Consider the following 15306-nt stretch of genomic DNA (forward strand, 5'->3'; position numbering starts at 1 on the left):
AACTCAAATACAATAATAAGTAAGTCTCCATGAAGGTGCAAAGGGATGCCAATATGAATCCGAAGGCAGAACCTGTGCCTACATCAACAGCAGTAGCTCAGCAATATTTTCAAAGGCAGCAAGCAGGATTTTTTTTTGGGGGGGGGGGGGGAGGGGGGGAAGCAGGTGGTGGGTGGCAGTGGGTGCTCATGTTCTCCATTCTTCCTATCCAGAAATAAGCAGATGACCCAAAGGAGTAATTTATCAGATCGACTACACAAAGCTAGCCGACAGCCCAAAGTAAAAACTGGTAGCAAATACATTATTTAACAAAATGTCTCTCCCATTTAAATGTAACACACGCTTGAAGTATTTTTAAGAAAGGCTGAACAAAAAAGCTGCGACACTGAGCTACAATACAGAAAACAGATCTATAACTAAGGGATTACTGGTATTGTAAATGCATACATTTGCACAGGAGGAGATACTTGCATCAAGAACATCACATCACATTCATAATACTAAAGCTAAGATGTTGTCAGTAATGGCATTACACATTCCCTACTGTCTGCTACTGACTCCAAATTAAAGACTTCCAACAGTAACCAACAGCTCAATCTGCCTCCTGCTGAAATTGCATCAGGCCCTAACAAGCCTCCTTAGTGAATATTTTGTACTTAAAATAGTTTTGCTTCTAAATTAGTTGGAAAGCATAAGCTCTTAAAAGATATTTTAAAACAAGCACGTTTAATATGTATGATAGGATTCAGAGTTTGTGAATCTTCATTCTGTGATAAATTATTATGTTCACTTATACTAAAAGAGAAAAAATGTTGCAGTTCATCAATATTAGTTATGGGTGAGCATTTGCCCTTTGAAAGAAAAAACCAAAAAATTCCTTGTTTTTAAAATTATGTACACAAAGTTACTTGGAATATTATTCTGCTAAAGAAACACTAACCATACAAGTTATCCATATACTTGTAATGAAGAAAAAAATTCATATAGACAAGAACTGTGTAATTCTCTTAGAAGTACTTTAGTTTAAGTTATTTACTTTAAAGTAGGGGTGCACTGAAAGATTTTCTTGGTCAATACTGATAGCCAATATTTAACCAACCATATCAGCCACTGCCCATTCAATAACCAGTATTTGGTAATAGTGCAAGGCATTTTAAAATTACTGACATTAATAATCCTTTATTTAGTTTGTTTTGCATTTGTAAAACACACGCAAGCCTCCTGCCTGCTATGGCCCTTGATGAGGAAGGCTGCAATGGCCTTATTCTCACGCATGTGCCCCCTCATCCCTGGCTCCTACCCGAAGCCCTGCTCCCCAAGCAGCCCATGCTGCTGTCCCAAGTGGGCAGGGTAGACTCTCACACAGACAGTGGCACCAGGTGTGTTTGGAGCCCCAGAGCATGCCACGGCCTCAGCACTGGTGGACCCTGTTTAGTCAAGCTCTCACAGCCACCAGGGAAAAGCCGCTTTTGCAAAGGCACCCAGTGCCTGGCAGAGGCGAGTGTCCCTCATGCGGCGCCTTACCCCACCTGCTCACAGCCTGTCTCCGTAGCAGCCCTGGTGCTCAAACCCCTGCTGTGCACATGGTGTTGCCATGGCCACAGGAGAAGCAGTTAATGGTCCCTTTATTGCTGAGCACCCTTTCCCACTGCTTGCCAAGACCTGTATCCCACTGCAGGCATAGGCTGGCAACAGGGCATGGGGACCACCAGGGGGTCCAGCCATGCAGCCTTATCAGCTACAATAATCAAAAAAAGCCAATGTCATTTCTCCTTTTACCAGTGATGATCAAGAGCCAACCAGTATATTGGTCCACCCCTACTTTAAAGGTTATGTGCAAGTCTTTCAGGCAAGTCAATTACCTTTTTTTTTTAATATATTAAAATATCTTAATATACACCTGCTCACCCACACCATTAAAAATGACATGAGGTATTGAAATATATGTTGTTCATTTAAATTAGATTTTAGAATTGGTAGTTTGCTTTAGGCTATAGTTTCTAAAGAAGTTTGAAACACAAATTTCATATTTTGAGGGATTAAATTTTTTGTTTTAAATTTAAGACAAAAGCTTTTTATCTTGGCTTTAGACCTCTGCATTACTAACTTGCTTTCCTAGGAAATTATCAGAAATATTCACTTGGTATAACCTCTATGTCATTTATGCCTATAAATTTCAAGGACATATTCAAATACCTCCATGGGATTTCTTACTTCATGGTGACTGAAGAAAGAACACACATTTTAGGCAGCAGAACTATATAAACTCATTTTAAACCATGGGGGGAAAAAATTACTAGAAAATTAAATACAATTAATGTATATTACTTAAAGGTTCGACCTTGCTCTGACAGTGGCTCTTACAATATTTTAGCAAGTCAAGCAATCACTGTAAACCACACTTACACTTTAAAAGATGTAATATTTAAAGCATGCTATTAAACCCATTCATATCTCAAGATATATGAGCTACAATAAATTTCAGCTATTTTACTACTCATCTAATTAATTTAAAAATTAAACTAACAACATTAGACAATGGTTCTTACAAAACAATCTAGTCCAAAAAGATTTCTATACTTCCCACGGAGCCTGTAAATAGTAGGAACTTGGATACGTTTATAAATCATTAGAAAGAATAAGACTAAGCAAACCCTCAGGAAATCCCAATCAACCCTTGGTCTTTCCAACTCTTCAGTTTTAGTTACTTTGCCAGATCCTAATTTAAAGTCTTCAACTCAACTGCTTTCCAAACAGATGGACATATTCAGCTGTTAATAATAAAAATGCTTCACACATTTTGATGCATTGATTGTTGGGTTGATCCTTACATCACAGTACTATGCAATAAAGCAAACTTCAAACTTCCTATGTAGCTCTAAAGAAAGCCATAAAACTTTAAGAGGCTCCACAAATCTCGTATTTTAATACTCTCTAAATATACAATTTTCCCCTCTATTTTTATGCACAATGCACATTGTACTTAAATGTTCTTAACTGAGAAAGCTAATAATTTAGGATTACAGCAGAAAGCACTTCACTGATTAATGGAAATCAGTACATTTCAAATATTTAAAAAAAATATGTTCTTTCCTCTACTGCACAGTCATGGCAAAAAGATAATAAACCTGTTAAGAAAGAGTAACATGACAGTGCATGAAAGACTACAAGAAGAAAGCTTCTAATCCTTGTAAAGAAGACATCCTTCTAACAGACATTCTAAATTTGTTTCAGACAGTTAAACTTGTGTTTTAAGTCAGCAGAGCACACTAATCTTAACAGGGTAAAAGTATTTTAAGACTTTTACATATGAAGAAGAGTTTGTACATATGTAAGCGACAAATTACAAGTGACAAGTAAGGGAACAACTAGGAATAATGGGTGCAAAGTAGTGGATAGTAGATTTAGGTTAAACATTAGGAAGAATTTTTTTTTTACAATAAAGGTGGCCAGAGTCTGGAATGGGCTTCCAAGAGAGCTGGTACCACCACAAAACTTGGAGGTCTTCAAGATGATGCTTGACAGTCACCTGGCTGGCACTGTCTGATCTTGGTCCCCTTTCCTGCCAGGGGCAGGGGTCAGACACGATGATCCATTGGGTCCCTTCCGACTCTATAATCCATTAAATATGGAGCGGCAAATTTCACAATCTAAGAAAGTCTTCTCCAAGCACCTAGTAATCATGAAGAAAAAAGTATTCCTATTGTGAATATACATAAAACACAGACTTCTAATTTTGGCTGTCTTATTTTTGGGAGGCCCCAGGATACCTGTTCTCTGATTTTCTGAAACTGCTGAGCACCTATTGAATCAATCAGATTCTGGAAATACCCTGAACTACTAATTCAGTTTTAAAATATTGGGCCAGTAAAACCTTACACATTGATACATGGTACAACCTCATTATAACAAACCCTGTTTATAACAACACCCCATTTTTTAACTATACCTACAATAGGAATTGAATTGCACATTATGATGCCCATTTTTAATATGGTGTAGAATTGGAAGGAGGTATCAATCGGAGTTCTGACTTTGTCTTGGGTTGGGTATTAACCTTGTCATTAATGATCTGGATGTTGGGATTGATTGCAGGCTTAGCTAATTTGCAGATAGCCTGGAGCTCTACCCAACATGTGCCTTCTCAAAGGAAGGACTAGGATTCAAAGTAACGTGGAGAAACTGGACAAACTGTGCCTGCCCCCTCCCACAAATAAATAAATAAAATCAAGTGGATGAAATTCAACACTGACAACTGCAAAGTCCTGCACTTGGGACTAAATAATTGCATGCACAAATACAGACTGGGGAATGACCAACTAGGTTGCAGAACTGCAAAGCAGAACCTGGGGGTACAGTCAACTATAAAGCCGAGTATAAGCCAATAGTGTGTTCTATTGGAAAAAAAGCAAAAAAAACTAACAGCATGCTGGGTTGTGTTAAGAATATCACTTGCAAGTCAAGGGCATTAATTCTTCCACTCTATTTAGCACTGATGAGGAGGCCTCACTAGGAATACTCTGTTCAGTTTTGACCCCACACTTCAAGAAGGATGGTGGACAGGTTGGAAGGAGACCAGAGAGTGACAAAGTGACTAGATACCTGGGAAGCACGACTTATAATAAAAAAAGTCAAAACAACCAGACCGTCAGTCTGGAGAAGAGGAGACTGGAGGAAGAGGGGGGATTTGATAATAGCTGTCAAATACCCAAATGGAAATAACAAAGAGGATAGAAATTTTCTGTGGCCACAGGGGACAAGACTAGGAGCAATGGCCCCAATCACAGCAAAGGAAATTTAGGTTGGAGATTAAGAGCATGATTCTGACTGTGGTCAAGCATTGGCACAGGTTACCTAGAGAAGTTGTAGAATCTCCATCAATGCAAGTTTTAGAAAGCAAGAAAGACAGGAGCATGTCTGAGAAGGGTCAGTCAGAGATGATCCTGCTTTTAGCTATGGGCTGGACTAGATCAGTGGTTCTCAATCTTTTTTACCAGGACTTATTTGTAAATATTGAGGGCCAGTCCCAACCCAGTGCCCCTCATTACTGATCCACTGCCCCTCATTTCTAGGCCCCCAGTGTGTGGGGCAGGGGTGAGTATGTGCAGCAGGGTTCCAGCCTGCAAGGAAAAACCGTGGTTTCTCACTTTTTATCCTTTAAAAGAAAATCAATTTTTTTAAGTTTGTTGATCCATTTTCCACAACCCTTTCATATATTCTTGCAACTCACTTTTAGGTCACGACCCACAGGTTGAGAAATGCTGGACTAGATGACTGAGGTCCCTTCCAGCCCTACTTTCCTATGATCCTGTGATGCAGTAAAATGACTAACCCTACTGAAAACGAACACCCTCTTTTAATGACTTTCTCCTGGTTTGTTATAATATGGTCATTTTGTGGGTGATTTTATTAGACAGGTATGTTATTCATATAGATTAGTGCTGTGCATTGCACTGTGGACTCACTGTTGTGGAAATGCACTGTAACAAAAATCTAATGCAGACAAGTGTTTAATCCCCTAAAGGATAAAATATTTACATTTTCCTTTAGTGTAAAAATTAATACCTAAAGTAATTAATGGGAATACTTAAACAGGGAGTACTTACATCATAGATTAGAATTTAAAGTGTTAAACATTAAATATGGCTCTTTCTATAAAGTGAATGCTATTAAAGAGGATATACATTCTGAAAATGCAACCTGGATCTAGTTGAAAGAAATACATTTCAGAGATTCCCATCCATTATTTATACCAGATTATGGAAGGATTCAACTCTTCAGGAAAGTGAGCCTAGTTTCACACCTGCAACCAAGAGTGTCCTTAAATGAAAACTTCTGATAGCAGCTGAGAGAGAGGTCTGAAAGGACAATACATCAATTTGCTTCAGGGGATAAAAAGGATGGGTGGAAATAGTCTTAAAGATCCATTTGCAGCCCCACTGTACTGTTTAAAAAGGATAAATTGTTCCAGTTTCAAGAGGCCTTATGGCTTAAGGAAGAAATCAGCATCTGGTACTAATGGTTGCTCATGTGAACTATGAACAACTAGAAGAAACTCAGGTGGTTTACAACTTAAAGGAAGTTACTTGTAGGTAAACTGGGAGGAGGAGGAGGAAACCTGGCAATTACAAACTTTAAATTGCACTGAAATTCATGATTATAGAGGCAGTAGGATTATATCAAACTTAAGGCAATATTTTTTCTGACCTTGGCTACCATTTTACAGCCAAGGGAAAGGAACAATGGTATTCTGCTGTACAGCTCAGGAGCAATTTGTCCATAGGTACTTCAGAGGTAAGCCACACTATTTGGAGGGAGAGAAATCACAAATAAAAACAGGAAGTAAAGAAAATAGCTAATATTTAAATATTATCCCAGATTTACCAAATCAAGACTGAACCAGAGAAAGAACTAGAGCCAGTAGTTCTCAACCAAGGCACACAGTATTAGATTCAAAGCACCCCTCCACAGCTTCTGTGAAATGATGGCACTTCATTTAAAAAATTTAGTACAGTCCTCGCACAGGACCCAGGCAGTGGGGGAGGGCAACAACCAAGCAGGGATGAGCCTATACTTATCTATTCATCTCCTCACCCCTGGCTTATGCCCCCATACCTCCCCACCACCCTTTAAAAGATCTTACAGCACCCTGATTGGGCATCACTGCCTTAGACCATCATCCAAATATAAAAGCAAACTACAGAGACAGTTACATTTAATACCGTGGGGTATTCTACATCAAACAAACAAATATGCCTCTTGTTAACAAATTTCAAGGCATATTGCAAGTAGAGATGATGAAACGGTTTGCTAATATACTATTGCTACTACTAGTACGCTGTTACAAATGGCTTTGAATCTACAGATGTGCAGGACTGAGAGAAACCTAAAATTACAGAAAGACTCACTGAGTCGTGGCCCACACAGCCATAGTTCCTCCTTTCTCAATTGACTAGATTAAAACCAGCCATTAAGCTGTCAGTCAAGTACAGGCTGCACATGTATTGTACATAGTTCTGAAGTTCTCTGCTAGAAGAAACGCTAGAATTAAGGTGTGCAGAGTTAAAAAAGTGTCCAGGTTGTAGCCATATTGGTTTAGAAGAAAAGGCACTCAGGACTCGTAGCAGAGATGATAATTTTATTAGACCAACAAGATTTCTGCAGAAAAAAATTATTTAATTGCAAGCTTTTGGGCACAAACACCCTTCATCAGGCATTGAAGAAAAGAATGGAGAAAAAAAGATTGAAGAAAAAGGGTGTTTGTGCCCAAAAGCTTGCAATTAAATAATTTTTTTGCAAAAATCTTGTTGGTGTAATAAAAAAATACCATCTCTACTACAAGTCCTGATTGCAGATTTTAAAAAAAGTTGGGATATATAGTGCAAAGAGCCTCAGATTAAGACAGAGCAATTATGGTGGGTATCGAAGTGAGGTCTGATTAACAGCATTTGCCTCTGTACCTGAATCAGGTTGTGGTCTCTGTAGTATGACGCTGGTTCTGGTTCTTAGAGTGCCCTTCTTAGAGTGCCCTGCAGCTTTCCCACCGTGATCTCAACCAGACTGCCAGAAAAATAGAGGGTTGGGTTAGACTGAAGTAAAATGTTAATCCTGAAGGAAAAGGTACAGGTTCACTTGCTAAAACCACCTTGCTTTTCAATTAATTTTCAGTACATTATGAAGGAAAACAAAACCCGTCACAAAGGCCTTTAGAGACATGAAAAGGAAAGGAGTAGGAACAGGAAAAGAAATTCTGATTTTTCTGAAGCCAGTCTAACCCAGATACCACAATTAGCAAACTGCAAAATGCCTTAAGACAGAATCAAATAAAAGTGAGACCTGAAAAGGAAGAGATGCTAACAAAACTATAGCTTGCTGCCATTTTCAGAAAGCCACAGTTCTTGTGTTTGAAGCCACCCCCCCTTCTTACTTATGAAAAAGATACATGGAACAATAAAAAGCCTCTCTTTATATTAAGCAAAATGAATCGATGAACTAGTCACCACTCCCCCTCCAAACACATCAAGAGCAGCAGCTTTCTTTATTCCCAAATGAGTTGGAAAAATCTGTCTTTGTGTCCACAGCTGTAGTTCTAGGCAGAATTAATACCAAATCATACATATTCACTGGAATCATCTAAAATTTTACATTTTGCCAATATTTAAATTGGAGTTAATTTCCCATCTGCTCCATGAACTGACTTTCACCTGCTAATGTAAAGCTTAACCCTACACCATTCCATGTTCTCCTGAGTATATTACATAATTTCAATTTACATTAATTCCCATAAAAGCTGGTATTTGACATGTTGCAAGACTGTGCCCATAACATCCCTTGTGCTAGAAGCATGTGACAGATGCTGCAGAGATACCCCTGTAGCTCCTTTTATAACAGATGAAATATGGCAGCCCAGCACGCATGCCGAGCATGGCACACGAAGCCATTTTGCTTGGCATGCCACGGCCAGTAGCTGCTGGAGCCCAGGCTACTCCCAGCAGGGCTTGCAGCATCCCAGCTGCCTGCTGGGAGCAGCCCAGCCTTCCAGCTGGCAGCAGCTACGCACAGCTGAGGCCAGCTGCAGCCGGTAGGCTGCAAACAGCTGCTCCAGGCTCCAAAGCCCCAGCATCAGCTCCCTACTGGTGTGTATATCAGTGCCTCAGAGCAGGCAGTAGGGGAGAGGCCTGAGACAGCACAACTCCTGTCACCCCCCCCACTCCCAGCACAGAGCTGGTGACTGGGTTCCAGAGCCCGGTGCAGGTGTTTGTAGCCAGCCTGGGCTCTGGAGAGCCGCAAGCAGTGTGCAGGCTGCAAACAGCTGTGCTGGGCTCCACAACTCCAGCATCAGCTCCATGCTGGCAGCGACTGCGCTCGCACTTCGGGGCAGACAGCAGGACAGTGCAGCCCACCCTGAGGCACCCGTGCATTTGCTGCCAGCACAGAGCTGATGCCAGGGCTGTGGAGCCCAGAACAGCTGTTTGCAACCTGCCTGCTGCTTGCTGCAGCTGCCCATAGCCCAGGCTGGCTACAAATAGCTGCACTGGGCTCCGGAGCCCAGTCACTAGCTCTGTGCCAGGAGTGGGGGAGAGACCAGGGTTGTGCTGCCTCAGGCCCTGCCCCCACTGCGGCACAGGTGCACGTGCCAGTACGAAGCTGATGCCAGGGCTCTGGAGCCCAGCACAGCTGTTTGCAGCCTCCCAGCTGCAGCCGGCCCCGGCTCTGGGTAGCTGCTGCCAGCCAGGAACCTGGGTTGGGGGGCAGGGGCATCCGCCCTGCCCTCATTTTGTTTTTCTGGAATGCCGGTACTCCAGCACCTTCTAAGGTAGGCATTGTGGGGGTTTTCAGCACTCCAACCAAAAAAACATTGCCTACCCCTGAGCTATGGAGTGGGTCAGGTGAGATAAGCTCATTTTTGGAGACATACCATTAAATTCAAAAGATGTCTATACTGAGAACAGAAAAAACACTAGATTTTATCTTCCTTAAAGGATCCAATGAAAGACCTACCGTACATTGCAATGTTACACTATTTAAGGGCTCAAAGCAGAGCCAACTTGCAAAAACTGTCCTTTCATGTAGTCTTAAAACTTATTGAATTACCACCTCCACACCACTGATTTACCAAAGGCTCATACTGAATAATAATTCAGTAACTTCAGGAAAAATAAAGTAGGCCTCTACCAGGGAAAGATATAGTGAGGGAGAAACCGGGTTCAACAAGTAGAGTTTGCTGCTTTTCAGCATTCTGCAACTGGGGGTAGGTTGATCAAACTTAAAAAAGTCCTACAATTCTTCTCGTGACATAACTTATTTTAACAGCACCATCTTCCAGCTTCTGAGCACCATGACCATAACAGTTATTAATAAGAACATGAGATAAATATAGATTTGGAGCCATCCAAGTAGATGACTTCAGCTCTATGGCTCCACAAGATAGTCGATGCTACTGCAATATAGCTAGTACAGAAGAAGCAACAAAAAGATGCACCATATTTAGTCAAATATAAGGTGATCCTAAATATACCTAATAGCAGCAAGGTTGCAGTTTTGATTCCTGGTTGGACTAAATGATTTCTTGAAGTCCCTTCCAGCCTTATTTCTCCAAAATAAGAACACCCCAAAAGCTAGATTCTACGCATGGAAAATTTCTACATTTGTTATAATTTTTCAGGTGGAGAATCTAATTAGTGGAGGATGGTCTGGAATTTGTTCCCTGCCTGTCCCAGCTGCCAGCGGAAGGTTCAGATTGAGAGTATGGTCAGAGGTAGAAAGATAAGAAAGGTTTATCGACTTAACAAAAATACACTACACGTAGTATACTAAGACAGATAATGACAAACAATAATAATTCACGTCGGCAACTTATCGGCAATCCCCTCTGACGCCTGATCTATGACAAGTTTCTCTTTCCACAAAGCTTAGCAAAGTTGGGTGTACCAGATCAGTGCTGTCCGAGAGGTACTGGGAAGGACCCTGCTATTCCAGTCTTTGGGCACCTCAAGTTCCATGGGTCCACTGATCCAGGTCAACAGCTAATTAGTCTCTTTCACAGAGCTGTATCTTCCTTCTGAATGATTTTTGGATGTGCCAGCCAATTTATAATTTCTGAGCTGTACTGATAATTTACAACCATTCAGATTCTTTTTACTTCAACTGTCCTTAGACTGACCAATAGCAGTACAAGCCTTGCATTCTTCTGATAAGGTTAATTTTAACTATGCCACAGGGCCTTACTACTTCAAGGCTTTGCTAAATTTACTAGGCTTTATACTACATACAAGGCCTCACTACATCTTAGACTTTAATTAGGCTCTTAACAACAACATATAGTTTAATATCTAAACAAGTGACAGAAAAACACTTGGTCTAATCTTCATAGAGCCTTCAGCAAGCACCTTTATTACAGACATAGTTTTTAGCTGTTACACCTGTCCAGTGCTAAAGCAGTGAAAGTAGTGTCCTCTCCCCCACCTTCTTCCCCCTGCAGGCTTCCTGCTCCCTTTACTGTCAGACCTTCCTCAGGCTCTAGTCTCTCCCCAAGCAGAACATGGAAAGAAGTGAGCTGTATTGATAGTAAAGGTGGGGGGGACAGAAGACAGGGCAGAAGCTCCAGGGGGAGACTGCTGTGGGTCTCATTTTGGCCCTGAACCAGACTCGGGGCCAGAGTCAGAATCACAGCAGTTCCCCACTCTTCCTTTGCCCCCCCACCACATTAATTTGAAATGAAAGGGACAAAAAACACTGATTTTGCTATAAACATACCCACAAGTAACTTGCATATATGCAAATTACTAAAGGTAAGTTCATTCAGAATTGATGCATTTTAACTTGTTGCAAACTGCTGCAAGTTTTAGGACACATACTCCTGTGGCCGCCCCCCACCCTGGCTTACCTCAATGCTGTAGCCCTTGTAGCCAGGCTGCGACCACCACAGTTGCTGCTCCACAACCAGAGGGCCAGTCCCCAAATTGAGTGTGGCCCAGTGGCCACGCGCTGAAAAGCAGCCTAGAGACCGGGAACCCAGATGGAAGCGTCTGGGCACCAGTGTTGGAACCAGACATGCTCCCTGCCGCCAGTAGCACTTTCTTGCTGCCTCTGCCAGCTGGTGAGCCAGGTGAAACAGCCCAGGCCCACCTGAGCCTAGAGGGGGCTAAACCTGAGGGCATACAGGCCCTAGCCAAAAGACTGCTTGTAGGGAGCTGGGCACAGCTCCAGTAGCCTTTCTGGGATCAGGCCCACTCACTGGGACCCGGCAATCCATACCGAAGCAGCAGAGCCAGCCAGCCCATGCAGGACAGAAGCCTACAATGATAAAGGCCCAACGGGGATGGGAGAGGGTGGGCCCTGAAGGTACCTAACAAGACATCCTAGAGAAATGGCCTGCAACACCCCTGCTTCCCTGCAGTCCAACCATGCACCTGAAATGCGCTATTGGGGGACAACTACTACATCTGGCCAGAAGCAGGCCCAGAGGAGAACACATGGAGACCTTGGGTTACCTGGCCAAGGGGCTGTAAGGAAGAGCCCTTAGGGAAACAGAGCCAAGTAGAAATGAAGGGTTGAGGAAGCAGACCCTTAAGCTGCCTGTGCTCATGAGCTGAGCGCAGGGGCAACAGTGCCCTGCCCAACACTCAGAGCTACACTAGAGTTATATTAACACAAAAAGAAAAAATGTTTTTTCCTCAAAGTATGACAGGCCACAGGAAGTTCCCATGACACTGGTGCTTCATCACATCAGCACATCAAGCCGCCTGCAACGACATCAAGGGTGCCTGGGATGTATGATAATACCTGAACGGAAAGGGATAGGGTATAGGGAAGAAGGAGCCCCACAGAACATGCACCATAGTGTTCCTGAGCCAGTAAGAACTACTAAGCAAGATCAGAGGTACGGATAACACCCAAAGTTGTGGTGGACGAGTAGGCTCAGGGGCTTTCCCCCAACCAGGCAGCAGGATGAGGGCCTATCACTCCACAAACACACGTTTGAGCAACACCACTTGTGTACCTACTTGTACATAGTACGAACCATGCATCATGATATTAGTGCAAAGCAAAAAGGCTCATGATTTATGTAGTTCAGTGGCCTGGGCCCCAGCAAAGTGAACAGTATTTCAAGTTGTAGTGACCACACAGCCCACTGCTGCTCAGGATGCTCCAAATATACCCCCCCACACACCCCAAAGAATCCATGTGCTAAGTCAGTAAAACTACTGGAATCAGGTATTCTTCACAAAAATGTATAGGCACAGGACTGCCTGGTCTGTCTCTATCCCATAGAGGGCAGAGCCACACTAACAACATACGACAGGCTGAGAGAGGCAAGCAACAGAATCTCTCAGCTATGTAGTCTGGTGATGTTTGTCAGACCTTTATGGCTCGTGAAGAAACAAGAATCGTTGGAAACAGGAAAGAAAGGCACTGCTCAGCTGTGATTGCAAAGAGGAAGTCGAAATGTATTCAGTGCGGTGGCTTATCATATCTTGACAGAGTTGGTGCTGAGGGGGAGTGAGGACAATAGGCACTATATTTTATTCAGATGGGCTACTAGGGGGAGGGCAGAAACACCCAATGTGTTAGGGGGTTTTTTTGTTTGGTTTTTTTTAAAGGGCCACATAAAAAAAAAAAAGGGGGGGGGGTCCCATCAGATTCTCAGCCTTTTGGCTAAGATCAAATACAGGATTTGACGTCAAGGGAAGGGTGGCAGGGTACCAGTGCTGACCTGATATTGCAGTAGCTCCAGGTCCAGTGCCAGTTCTCTGTGGAGGGAACACGCACCTGTTTTGTTTTTTTAAAAAAGCCACACAAAAGAAAGGGATTCCATTGGCAGTGAAAGCCTGATCAATGCCCTAAAGGCAGAGAAAGGAATTGACATGGCATCAGGGTGTAAGGACAACAGAAGAGAGACCCAAAGCTCAAAACAATGGGAGTGGTGGCAAGTAAGCATGAGGTAGGAAAAAAAAAAAAAAAAGAGTTGTAGAGTAGAAAGAAAAATCTGGAGACAAATGGAGAATGGACACATATGGGGAGAAGGAAGATAACATCAGGAGCAATGGCAGAGGAAGCAATGCAAAAATGACAAATGCCAGACAGAAGATAAGAGCAGAGGAGATCAGGAGACTCGGCAGGAGCAGCAACATAAGGTACACTGGGGAAGAAGCAGAGGACAGTGGGAGCATGACAGCAGGCCAGCCTACCAGGAGTGGCATGATAAGGAACACGGAAGAGGCACCAAGAAAATCTAGAGTAGAGGATAAAGGCAATTAACTGGTAACAGAAGGCAGATGGGATTGGTGGTGAATAGATATAAATTTTGCTGGAAAAGGTACTGTTTTGAGATTTTGGATGTGCAGGCAAAGCATCTCACCAGCCTGATTGCTTTCTCGAACCAAAAGGACTTGGGAATCAACTTACTAGGGTAAAGAATCCAGTTATTGGATTGAGGCACACCAGGGTTTTATAATGCAGCATGGGCAACCAAAATGGTGCGGCAAATGCAGAAAGGTAGGGACAGTCTGCACACTGTCCCCTCATGGCATGCTATAAATATGAAGGGATGAGAGACAGCTGCAGAATGCCAGGAGTCCCCAAAATGCATTATTTGTAGGGTGGAGGGACACTTGTATCATAGGTGCCCCAAAGCCTTTGCAAGTATAGTCAGACCCCCCGAAGAACAGCAAAACCCAGAGGAGGGTAGCAGAGGAAAAGACATAGAAATGGTGGAAGGGGGTGAAATAGAGAAGGAAAAGAGGACAAAGGTCTGTGACTGAGGCAGTGCAAGGAGACAGGAAACAGAAGAGAAGAGAAAGTGGGAACAGCAAACAGCTCAGACATGGACATGAGGTTGGGGAAGAAAGAAGACAACCTACAGACAACAGAAGTGGAGATGGAGCAAGGGAAAAAACCAGATTGTAACAAATGATACTATCAGTCAAGAGAACAGAATTAGAAATTTCTGATGTATATGGACCAGAGAAGACCAAGTATGCATAGTATCATGTAGAAAGCAATCAGAGTGATCAGAGATGGACTGCCCAACATCCAAGAGAGGAACACAAACAGTTATACCAAACTTGGTTTAGAAAAAGCATATGACAAAGTGAATCATAATTATATATTTGAGGAGCTAGGAAACATGGGGTTCCCTGTTAGCACAAAAGAATAAGAAAAGATAAAGAGTTGTAAGTGGAGTAGAGATACCAGAAGGGGGAGAGGTAAAAATGCATACTATACAAGAATGATATAAATGTAGTAGTTAGAGACATGCTTTCAGCGGAAAGGTTACTAAAGCATGCATCAGAGTATGAAGAAGTGACACGGGCTGAACAAAACAGATTGAAAAATAAGACAATGGCAGTGGGGAACTGGAGGGACTTGGAGAAGTTGAATCTTCAAAAGGTGAGAGAGAAATCAGAGTTCTAGGAATCTCAATGGATGCTTAAAGGAAAAGTAAAACAGCATGGGAAAAGGTGATGGCAAGGCTCCGGTAAATAGTTTGGTAATGGTCCAGAAGGACACTGTCCTTGGCCAAAAAAAGTAGCAGCTGAGCTACTACAAATTATTCTATATACGGGAACTGTACTCTCACCAATGTGGCAGCAGATACCAAGAGTACAGAGGAAAATAAATGCGTTCTGGAATCCCAAAGGAAAATGGATAGCTAGAGCTGAACCATATGAAGCAAAAAAGATTGGGGGGAGGAGGGGTGGGGAAATGGGGCCTGCCAGACTTGGGATTGTTCATCCATGGGTGCCTGGTAACTCTTGAGTCAAGAGGGGGCACATGCCCTGCTCCCCACCAGACAGTGAGTGG

General features: G+C 42.6%; 1 protein-coding gene across 3 annotated transcripts in view; it reads right to left on the reverse strand.

Annotated features, from left to right (window-relative positions):
• The window catches only part of DICER1 (dicer 1, ribonuclease III), a 109385-nt gene that overhangs the window by 79757 nt on the left and 14322 nt on the right, over positions 1 to 15306 (reverse strand). Inside the window, exon 1 of one of the 3 annotated variants that reach the window (XM_019552464.1) lies at positions 7461 to 7486. The exons of the other annotated variants lie outside the window; for them this stretch is intronic. The gene's annotated coding sequence lies outside the window, so the exon portion shown is untranslated. Of the gene's footprint in view, positions 1 to 7460; positions 7487 to 15306 lie in introns of those variants that run through there. 3 annotated transcript variants of the gene reach the window in all.

Source organism: Crocodylus porosus, unplaced genomic scaffold (genome assembly GCF_001723895.1).
Source record: "Crocodylus porosus isolate Cpor-Errol unplaced genomic scaffold, CroPor_comp1, whole genome shotgun sequence".
Classification (NCBI taxonomy): Eukaryota; Metazoa; Chordata; order Crocodylia; family Crocodylidae; genus Crocodylus; species Crocodylus porosus.